Below are 8,678 nucleotides of genomic sequence, written 5' to 3'. Positions count from 1 at the left end.
TTAGTGCTTGAATGTGGAAAGAGATTATTTTTTTACCCTCCATTTCTCTGCAGGTTAATACATTTTCTGGCTAAATGATATTTGGTGTTTGCACTTCTTAGCTTTGTTGCACTGAGATCTCTGGACTGGATTCGACTCAAATAATGTATTTTCTAAGAGACGCCACATGACATATTATATAACACATTTTATGTGATGCTTTGAATAATTTTTAACTTTGCTTGGTTTTATTGTGGGCAGAGGTGTGGTGTTCCTTTGAACAGGTGTTTTGGGACAAACAGCTATCCTGAGGAAAAAAGCATTTTTGATTGCTTGGAATTGCAGCGCTACCTGAGATTAATTCTTGTGGTCAGTTTCATCATGTTACATGTCATTGAGTGTTTCATTGTGTTGTTGTATTGTGTAGTATTATAGTGTTAAGCTCAGTGGGGTTTTGAGGTTAGTCACAGTTACAGGAGCCAATTTCCACCTTGACTGAGGGCAAAAGAATTTTGGCCTTCTTTTTACTCATAGTACTGTTGTAAAGCTCCCCTTTGCAAACAAATAGTCTCTCTCTCTCTCTACACACACACACACACACACACACACACACACACACACACACACTCAAACCAGGCAGAGCAGAAACAGGGAAAAGTGAGAGGCATGAAAGGTGAGAAATCTCTTTTCTATACAGAAATGAGTAGATTTATTCAGAAAGTAAGAGGATAATATGTCAAAGTTGATTCCACTTGTTAACCTTGTAGTTTATTGAGATTTTCTTAGTGTAGGTAGAATCTTATCATATTTCAGATTTTTTATTTTCTTTTTTATTTTTTGCTTGTGTAAGATTTGGGGTTAGAGGTAAAAACTTTTTTAAATAAAATATTTATTTTGGTTATTTATATAAATTGTATTTATTGCAATCCATTCTAAGGCTCAGTCTTAAGTCTATAAAAAATATGTATTAGAAATAGAAGCTTATTAATTATAAAAAATTAATTAAACAATTTTAACTTAATTAAAGAAAGTCAAGGTATTTTTATTCCAGGAATCATAAATATAATGTATAATTTAATATCTAATATATTAAAATGAGTACACTTTAATATTTAAGAGGCAGTGGCACAATATTTTATAATTTATTTATATTTTGTTTGTTATTAGTTACAGACTTGTAAACATTTGGTCTCATTGCTCTCTGTTCCTAATGTAAATATCTGACGTCTCTGAGCAGTTGTACAGGTGGTTTAGTTGTGTCATAAGAAATGTGACAATGACAATTTTGATACCCTTTCTGAACAATTTAATCAGGAAAAGGTGCTATTGCACTATTCTGTGTGTAGACACTAGTGCTGGGGCAGCAACGGACCTACTCCTGAGATGAACAGAACAAACTATTGCTCCAGATCACAGCAACTGTAAGATTTATTTCAGGTCTCCTTCTAACAGCTTAGAAATAAACTACAACTAAACAAAATATACACAGAATTTGATTGGTGGGATATTTTAATAAATAATAATAATAATATTTAATAATTATAATAATTAAAGCTGAAATGTGTAACTTTTTCAGTGTTTAAATACATTCTCGGATGGCAGCTAAATATGTAGAGACAACTGTAAGTAAGCCATTTGTAGGTTAATTTGATAAAATAATCCCTGTAAACTCTGTGTCTCTGTGGCACTATAAAACTTCCTTTGTTTTGTTCGTTTGTTTTGAGTGACCCGTAGAGCCCGACACAACATTGGCATGAGTTGGGGTTGGGACTATCTGTTAGATCACAAGCAAACAGGGCCAGAAAGCCCTAAAAAAGCTTTTTGAAAACAATTCCGTTCAGTGGCATAGAAAGCACACACTTTAGATTTAATGTCAGATTAATATTATTATTTCTCTCTCACTAGTGTGTCTTGCTGACCAGGACTCATGTGGCTGTTGTGTGATGCAGAGGCAAAAATGGCAGTTAGAGCAGTATTTAAACTCCAGTCTGAATTCACTGGAGGACTTGCTGGCAAAAGCACAGACTACACTCCGAAACATCAGAGGCACTACCTACATGAATGCAGGGGCGTAGCCCCAAATTTTGGGCCCTGGGTACAAACCATCTTGCTGGGCCCCCGTACCAAATATGTATGTATAGAAAACTGACTTCTAAGGGCCCCCCTGCCTCGGGCCCTGGGTACTCGGTACCCTTTACCCCCCCCCAGTCCGACGCCCCTGCATGAATGCACAGACTCTGATTCTCACTGAACAAACTTACTATCTATAAGCATAGACATCACCTCAAAGAGCACTGACTCTTGAATCTCAATAGCCATTTTTTTAGAGTGCTGTGGTTATTTTGTCTGGTTTAGAGAGAAAGAAACATGTAATTTGCCTCTCTTTATAACAACACAGACACATACATGTGTTGTATAGATTTAAGCAATATTACATGAGCAAGAGTGCTGTTGTTCTGAATATCAGCACGGATGTGATTTGGGATGTGGGATGAATCAAAATCACCATCACTACAGTAGCTGTGAACACAGATAAATAGAGTGATACAAACAGTGTTATAAACACTAAATATTAGCACATTTACAATGCTGCTTGGCCAATCAAATTTTAGGACCTGAACTAACTCTTGTATAAAGCGTTTTTTTTTAATCAGCTTACATGTTATTTGTAATTCTTAAGAGTATAGGGTGGCATTTTCTGTGGGTCTAACCATCAAGAGACGCTGTGTTGGTCCAGTGAGGACAACGGCAATAAATGTGGTCTATCTGAGCATCTTTATCAACACTGGAGAAAGCTATAACTCTACCACTGGTGTGTTTACGGTGCCATGGTCAGGTTTGTACAACCTGGCACTAACTGTGTTCAGCGATGCAGGGTCACCAGGCACACAAACTGGCTGTCTGCAGCAGTATCAGACGGTATGGTGTGGCACTAGCAGCACTTAGAGAGCTGTATGATCAAGAGCAGGAAGACCAGGCCACTGCGGTCTTACTCGTAGAGCTCCATGTTGGGGGCCATTTTTCTGTCAGTCTACAGGCTGGCTGTTGGCTGTGTGATGATCTGAACCATTACAAAACATTTAGTGGATTTTTGCTGTATGCCACAGAGTAGGTGTCACATTCCCTCTTGTCTTTTATTTTTATGCTTTTATTTTGAAGTTCTTGTTTAGTTCCTGTTTCCTGTTTGGTTTTTGTAGTTCTTTGTAGTTTTATTTTATGATTGTTTTTTCCCTGATTGTTTCTCATTCCCTGATTGTTTCCCCAAGTGTTCCTTGTTTTCCCTTGTGTATTTAAGCCCTTGTTTCCCCCAGTTTATTTGTCAGTTCTTGCATGTTTTGTTATGCTCTGTGCTAGGTTCCCTGTGTTTTTCTTTACTCTGAGTTTTCTTGTTTATTTATTAAAGCTGCACTTAGATCCTCATTCCTCGCCTGCTTCGTCACAGTAGGGCAAACACACAGGCTCTCATGCTTACTTATATTTCACATGACCATGCCTATGGCAATTTACAAGAAAATACAAAGTACAAAGTTTAATGCATGGTTTATATAATGCAACCTGTTTTGAACCCACAGAATAATATACTGTCATGTAAAAAAACTTTGGAATTACAAAAACATATCTATTAAAAGGAAAGATCAGTTACAAAAATGGGTTAGATTCTATTCGATATTTGTCATTGTTATGTGCTGTTTAAATATAAAGATCCTGAACTTATCTTACAGTATATTCAAATTTTTTCTCCATAGTAATATTAAGTATTAAGTGTTAAGAAGAACAAAGCTCAGATTTCTCTTTGTATATACAGTATGCGTTGGTTAAATGAGTAGATATAATTTTGAGGAATTGTTCCCTGAAATGTTTTGTTATGATATGTTGGGTTCCAAATAAAAATACATTTTATCATCTGTTCATAAATAATTATCAATAAATCTCTCTTCTTTTCCTATACAACATTCCTCTGATTTTTTGTCAGTTTGATGCCGATATAAGAGAAACAGTTGAGTGGATTACATTTTTAACAAAGATGGTGTTATAGGATCACAGCACCATGATGAACTGCATTAAAGGAATATTCCAGGTTCAGTACAAATTCAGATCAATCAACAGCATTTGTGGCATAATGTCGATTACCAAAAAAAATTATTTAGACTTTCCCCCCTTTCTTTAAAAAAAAAAAAAAAAAAAAAAGCAAAAATCATGGTTACAGTGAGGCACCTAAAATGGAAGTGAATGGGGCCAATTTTTGAAGCGGTTAAACAAAGAAATGTGAAGCTTATAATTTTATAAAAGCACTTACATAAATTATTCTGTTAAAACTCATGTATTATTTGAGCTGTAAAAAATGTTAATCATCATTTGTACATTACATCGTCATGGCAACCAGGGCCGGCCCGTGGCACGAGTTTTTTTTTTTTTTTTTTAACAATCCAACTTTGCTACAGATTAAAAAAATTATATTTTACAGGAGCAAGGAATGCAGGGACAAAGAAGCAAATATTTAATTATATATCTTAATGATACTGGTTTAAGTAGAAGAATTTTTTATTTTTTTATTTTATTTTTTATGATTTGATGTATATAATTTGCCAAACGTCCTTTTTACACACTCATGTGTAGTAGTCCAGTAGGTGGCGGTATATATCGTAAAGATATGATCCGCCATTAATCAGAAGAAGAAGAAGAAGAAGAAGAAGAAGAAGTTTGATATTGTGACAGATGGCCGAATTCACAGATAAATGATCATTATGTCAAAAAGACCGAAGCCCTCTGGTGCCCAGGGAAGAAAAAAAGAAGAGAAGAGGAAGAAAAACGGGATAAAGATAGAGGTAATGAATGTGATGTATCTGTTTATCTATGTTGCATTATGCATAAGTTAGCAGTTAGTTCGACGATCGATGCTAGTAACGTTTGCTAATTTGAAATAGCTTATCATGACAGTTAGTTGAACTTGTGCACTATTTTATGGTATTTTTATTTGAATTGGCTAAATTAGTAATGTGTAGTTAGTAGGACATTGCTGTAACCATCTAACTGTTACTGGAAAACTAACACTTTCAAAATTAATTTTTTGAAAATGTAACTAGTGTATGTATGCTAGAGAAGTGCTCAATACAGTTTTGTGCATGAATACCAGATGTAATTATTCTTGCTGTTTGTGTGTTTAATTGTAGTATTTAGTATTTGATTTGAATTCAACCTCTAATAAATGCATAAAAAGAGCACATATGTGCGTTATAGCTCGCAACCACATGACAAATCGAGAATCCATAATATCTTTCTTTATATTTAAAAAAATTTTCAGACCTTTTTTTCCTCATAAAATTGAATTGGTGTTATCTTTTGAACTCTTGGCATGAAAACAAACATGAGGTTTCAAATGATATATAGTTTGTAAATATTACTTTAGGTTTTTATTAAGATATTATTGTTGTTAAATTTGGAGTGCTCCTCAACTTTCCCAACATGTCCAAAGAAGAGTTGGTAGAGCACTGTCAGACCCTGAGCACAGCTTTAAGTCATGATGGACAGCCAGATATTGATGGCAGGGAACTTGTATTGGAAATGCAAAACTTTCCACATCTGCCATCAAAAAACATGACAAACATTGAGCTCCTGACTTTCCTGCACAAGAAGAAGCTGACGGAAATTTACCCCAATATGTGGGTCGCTCTGAGAATCTCTGCCACTCTACCTGTTACCGTCGCTGCTGCTGAAAGCAGCTTCTCTAAGCTCAAACTGATTAAAAACTACCTGAGATCTACAATGGCTCAAGAACGTCTCAGTGGACTTTCAGTCATTAGCATAAATCATGTGGTCTCCCAACAGCTGTCTTATGATGATATCATAGATGACTTTGCTGCTAGAAAGGCAAGGAGAGTAAGGCTGTAGAACATTTGCTACATTTTGTATTCCAGTTTGTGTATAGTTATTTATTTTTTTGTGTATCTTTTTGTTTCTGTATTTTTTTCCCGCAATAATCTTATAATATAAATTTATTTATATTATATTTATAATTTAGTTGTGTGTGTGTGTGTGTGTGTGTGTTTGTTTCCAAAATATTTTCAAAATAAAGAAAAACAAGACAAAGCTGCGCAGTTTGTTTCTGTGTGAGTGTATGAACACAATGATCAGTGGTGGAATTGTCTGCGATTCCAGGGGCACCAGGTGAAATCTTGCCTAGGGCAGCAAATTGGCCAGGACCGGCCCTGATGGCAACAACGTTGTAAAATTGTCTATAACTTTACACAGAAAAGGTTTGTAAGTGTTTATTGAATATTGTTTATATCTTGTGGCTTTACCTTTTGAAACAGTGAGTATTTTAATGTTTACGAATTGTCCCCTTTCAGTTTTATTGTAAGTGATTTTTGCTTTTTTTAAAGAAAAGGAGGGACAAGTCAAAATGTATTTTTGTGTATGTAGGTCCTAAGCAGGTGCTTTCCCACCAAAGTAACCTATAAGGTCATGAAAAAATGCTTTAATGATAGTTATCTAAACTATAGCTATGATTTAAAAACTGTTTAGGATTACACTAGCTTGCAATTACTAAATCTTATGTTCCAACTAGAACAGTAATACCAATTAAAATACAGTATATTAACAGCTTGCAAACCTTATTGAAGAGACATTTAACTAAACTCTTTCTGCAAAATATATTAAAGGTAATCTAAAGGTGCTGTAATAAATGTTGCTATTCTAAATCTCCCTCCAAATTTAGCCGCTGAATTAGACACACCCCCTCTTTTCAAAACCCTGTCCTCCAAAGACTTGAAGCACACCAATGAGCAACAGCATGTCATTTTAGAATCACAGGTATGGAAACAAAAATAAACGTGATTTGATGTTGGTAAACCCAAACAGTTAACTGTATGAACAGTCTTGTATATTTTTCGTTAGTTGTGAAAAGCAATTGTAACATAGTGTCCTTGCACAACAAGCTGACAAACTGTTATTGGGCAAAATTTATCTTTGATCTTTTTTTGCTCTTTACAGAGACTTCCTATTTAAGGACACCAAATTCAGTCATATCTGTCAGGTAAGGCACAGTAGGGGCATTTTCTGCATGTCATGACACAAAAAAAACTTACAGCCTTACCTTTAATATCTAACAGAAATCGAATATAATATAATTTATACATGATTCTGTTAGTTTTATGTTCTTCTCTTGTTTTATGCATTCATAAAATACCAAGCCTGAAGCCCCATTCAAATACCCCCCCATTTCCAGCCCTGCCTACAGTAATGTCACACTTAACACAAAGGATACAACCCTGCACTGAGTTCTACACACGCACACACACACACACACACACACACACACCCCTTCTTTCTCTGAAGGAGAATGTTTTTACCACCAGGTGGCACTGATGAGACGAGTACGCTGGGGCCACTGTGTGCAAGCACTGTAGGTATAGCTGCAGGCCAAGGTCCAAAAAGGGGTGGGAGCTCCAAACAGCCAGCAAAGACATACGAGCCCCTATCCCATCTCTGGGTGGAAGTTCCACCATCTTTGTAGTATGCCCAACCCCCTCCTGGACTAACTAATTTTGCTTTCTTGTATGCACACGCTGAAAAAAGTGAAAAGTGCAGTTGTGATCTTTTTGTTCTATTTCTACATGATCAAAATTTAATTAGTTGGTTTGACAAAATATAAGTTTAATAAGAATATGATATGAAATAATATTTTTGACTTGAGTAAAACCAGTTAATTAAGATTTTAAAACATGAAGCCCCTTTGTTGGTTACTTGTCAGTACAAGAGACACAGTGCAGGAGACAGACATACACATCTCTGACTCCCCACTTGCAGTAACATACTTTTACACATACAGACAGATATAGATATTCACAGACATCTAAAAACAGTTTTTCTTCACAGTTGGAATTTCACCCTGTGTGTGTGAGAAAGTGAGAGAGTGAGGAATCCCACGCATAGCCCTTAGCCGCTCTGTGTTATCTCATCTCAGTGAGTAACACACACACACACACTCCTGTGTTGCCTCTACGCATGAAGAATCACAACAAGAGCAACAACAGGCTCCGCTGAGCCCAGATTTTAACAGTCTAGTTTTGTAGGTAACACATGTTTCATACTGATTAAATAGTCCAAGTGACTTGATTTTTTTTTAACATCAGACAAAAGTATACAAATCCCACAATACATCCTATACAGTACATATTTTACAAAAAATAACAATGTAGCTTTCATTTATTAAATTCATTTAATAAATTATACCCAGATCACAGTGAACTAAAGCTGTGATATTACATGGGTATTATATAAATAAATAAATGATATAACATTTGTGTAACTTGCAGAGTATAGATAAGTTGACTCTTACAAAATGGTCTCTAACAAACATAGCTGTGTCTATGCAGTGCTGGCCCTGCTAACAAAACTAAAAGGAAGTTGCTCAGTTTGATGTTACTATGGGGACAGAGCACAAATGATCAAATCATTCCAGGTCGCTTTGCTCAATAATCTCATTTTTTTTTTGTTGCAAAATTGGCATGAACATGTATGTCTGTCGAAAAGTTAAAAGCAATAGTTTTCTTAGGTTCTCTCTTTCTTTCACTGTCCCCATGCCATGTTTACATCCCAGATCTTTTTCATTTCTCTCTTAGCTGTCATATTTGCATGTATCTACTCTGTAACTTTCCGTTTTATCAAACCTTGTAATCAGTAGCCCACACCTCCCCAAG

At 35.5% G+C, this 8,678-nt stretch overlaps 1 long non-coding RNA gene across 2 annotated transcripts; it reads left to right on the top strand.

Moving 5' to 3' along the window:
• Positions 1–4,666: 4,666 nt before the first annotated feature.
• On the top strand, positions 4,667–8,210 carry LOC127621228 (uncharacterized). Of its 2 annotated transcripts, none has more exons than XR_007967836.1 (5): positions 4,667–4,805; positions 6,136–6,233; positions 6,695–6,789; positions 6,970–7,012; positions 7,855–8,210. It is a non-coding gene; the product is annotated as an uncharacterized LOC127621228 (long non-coding RNA). The 2 variants fall into 2 exon arrangements; XR_007967835.1 differs by lacking the exon at positions 7,855–8,210 and adding an exon at positions 7,335–7,800.
• The last annotated feature ends 468 nt before the right edge of the window (positions 8,211–8,678 follow it).

Source organism: Xyrauchen texanus, chromosome 3 (genome assembly GCF_025860055.1).
Source record: "Xyrauchen texanus isolate HMW12.3.18 chromosome 3, RBS_HiC_50CHRs, whole genome shotgun sequence".
Lineage (NCBI taxonomy): Eukaryota > Metazoa > Chordata > Actinopteri > Cypriniformes > Catostomidae > Xyrauchen > Xyrauchen texanus.
Note: the sequence above shows the minus strand (reverse complement) of the source record. Positions and strands in the feature narration are given on the sequence as shown.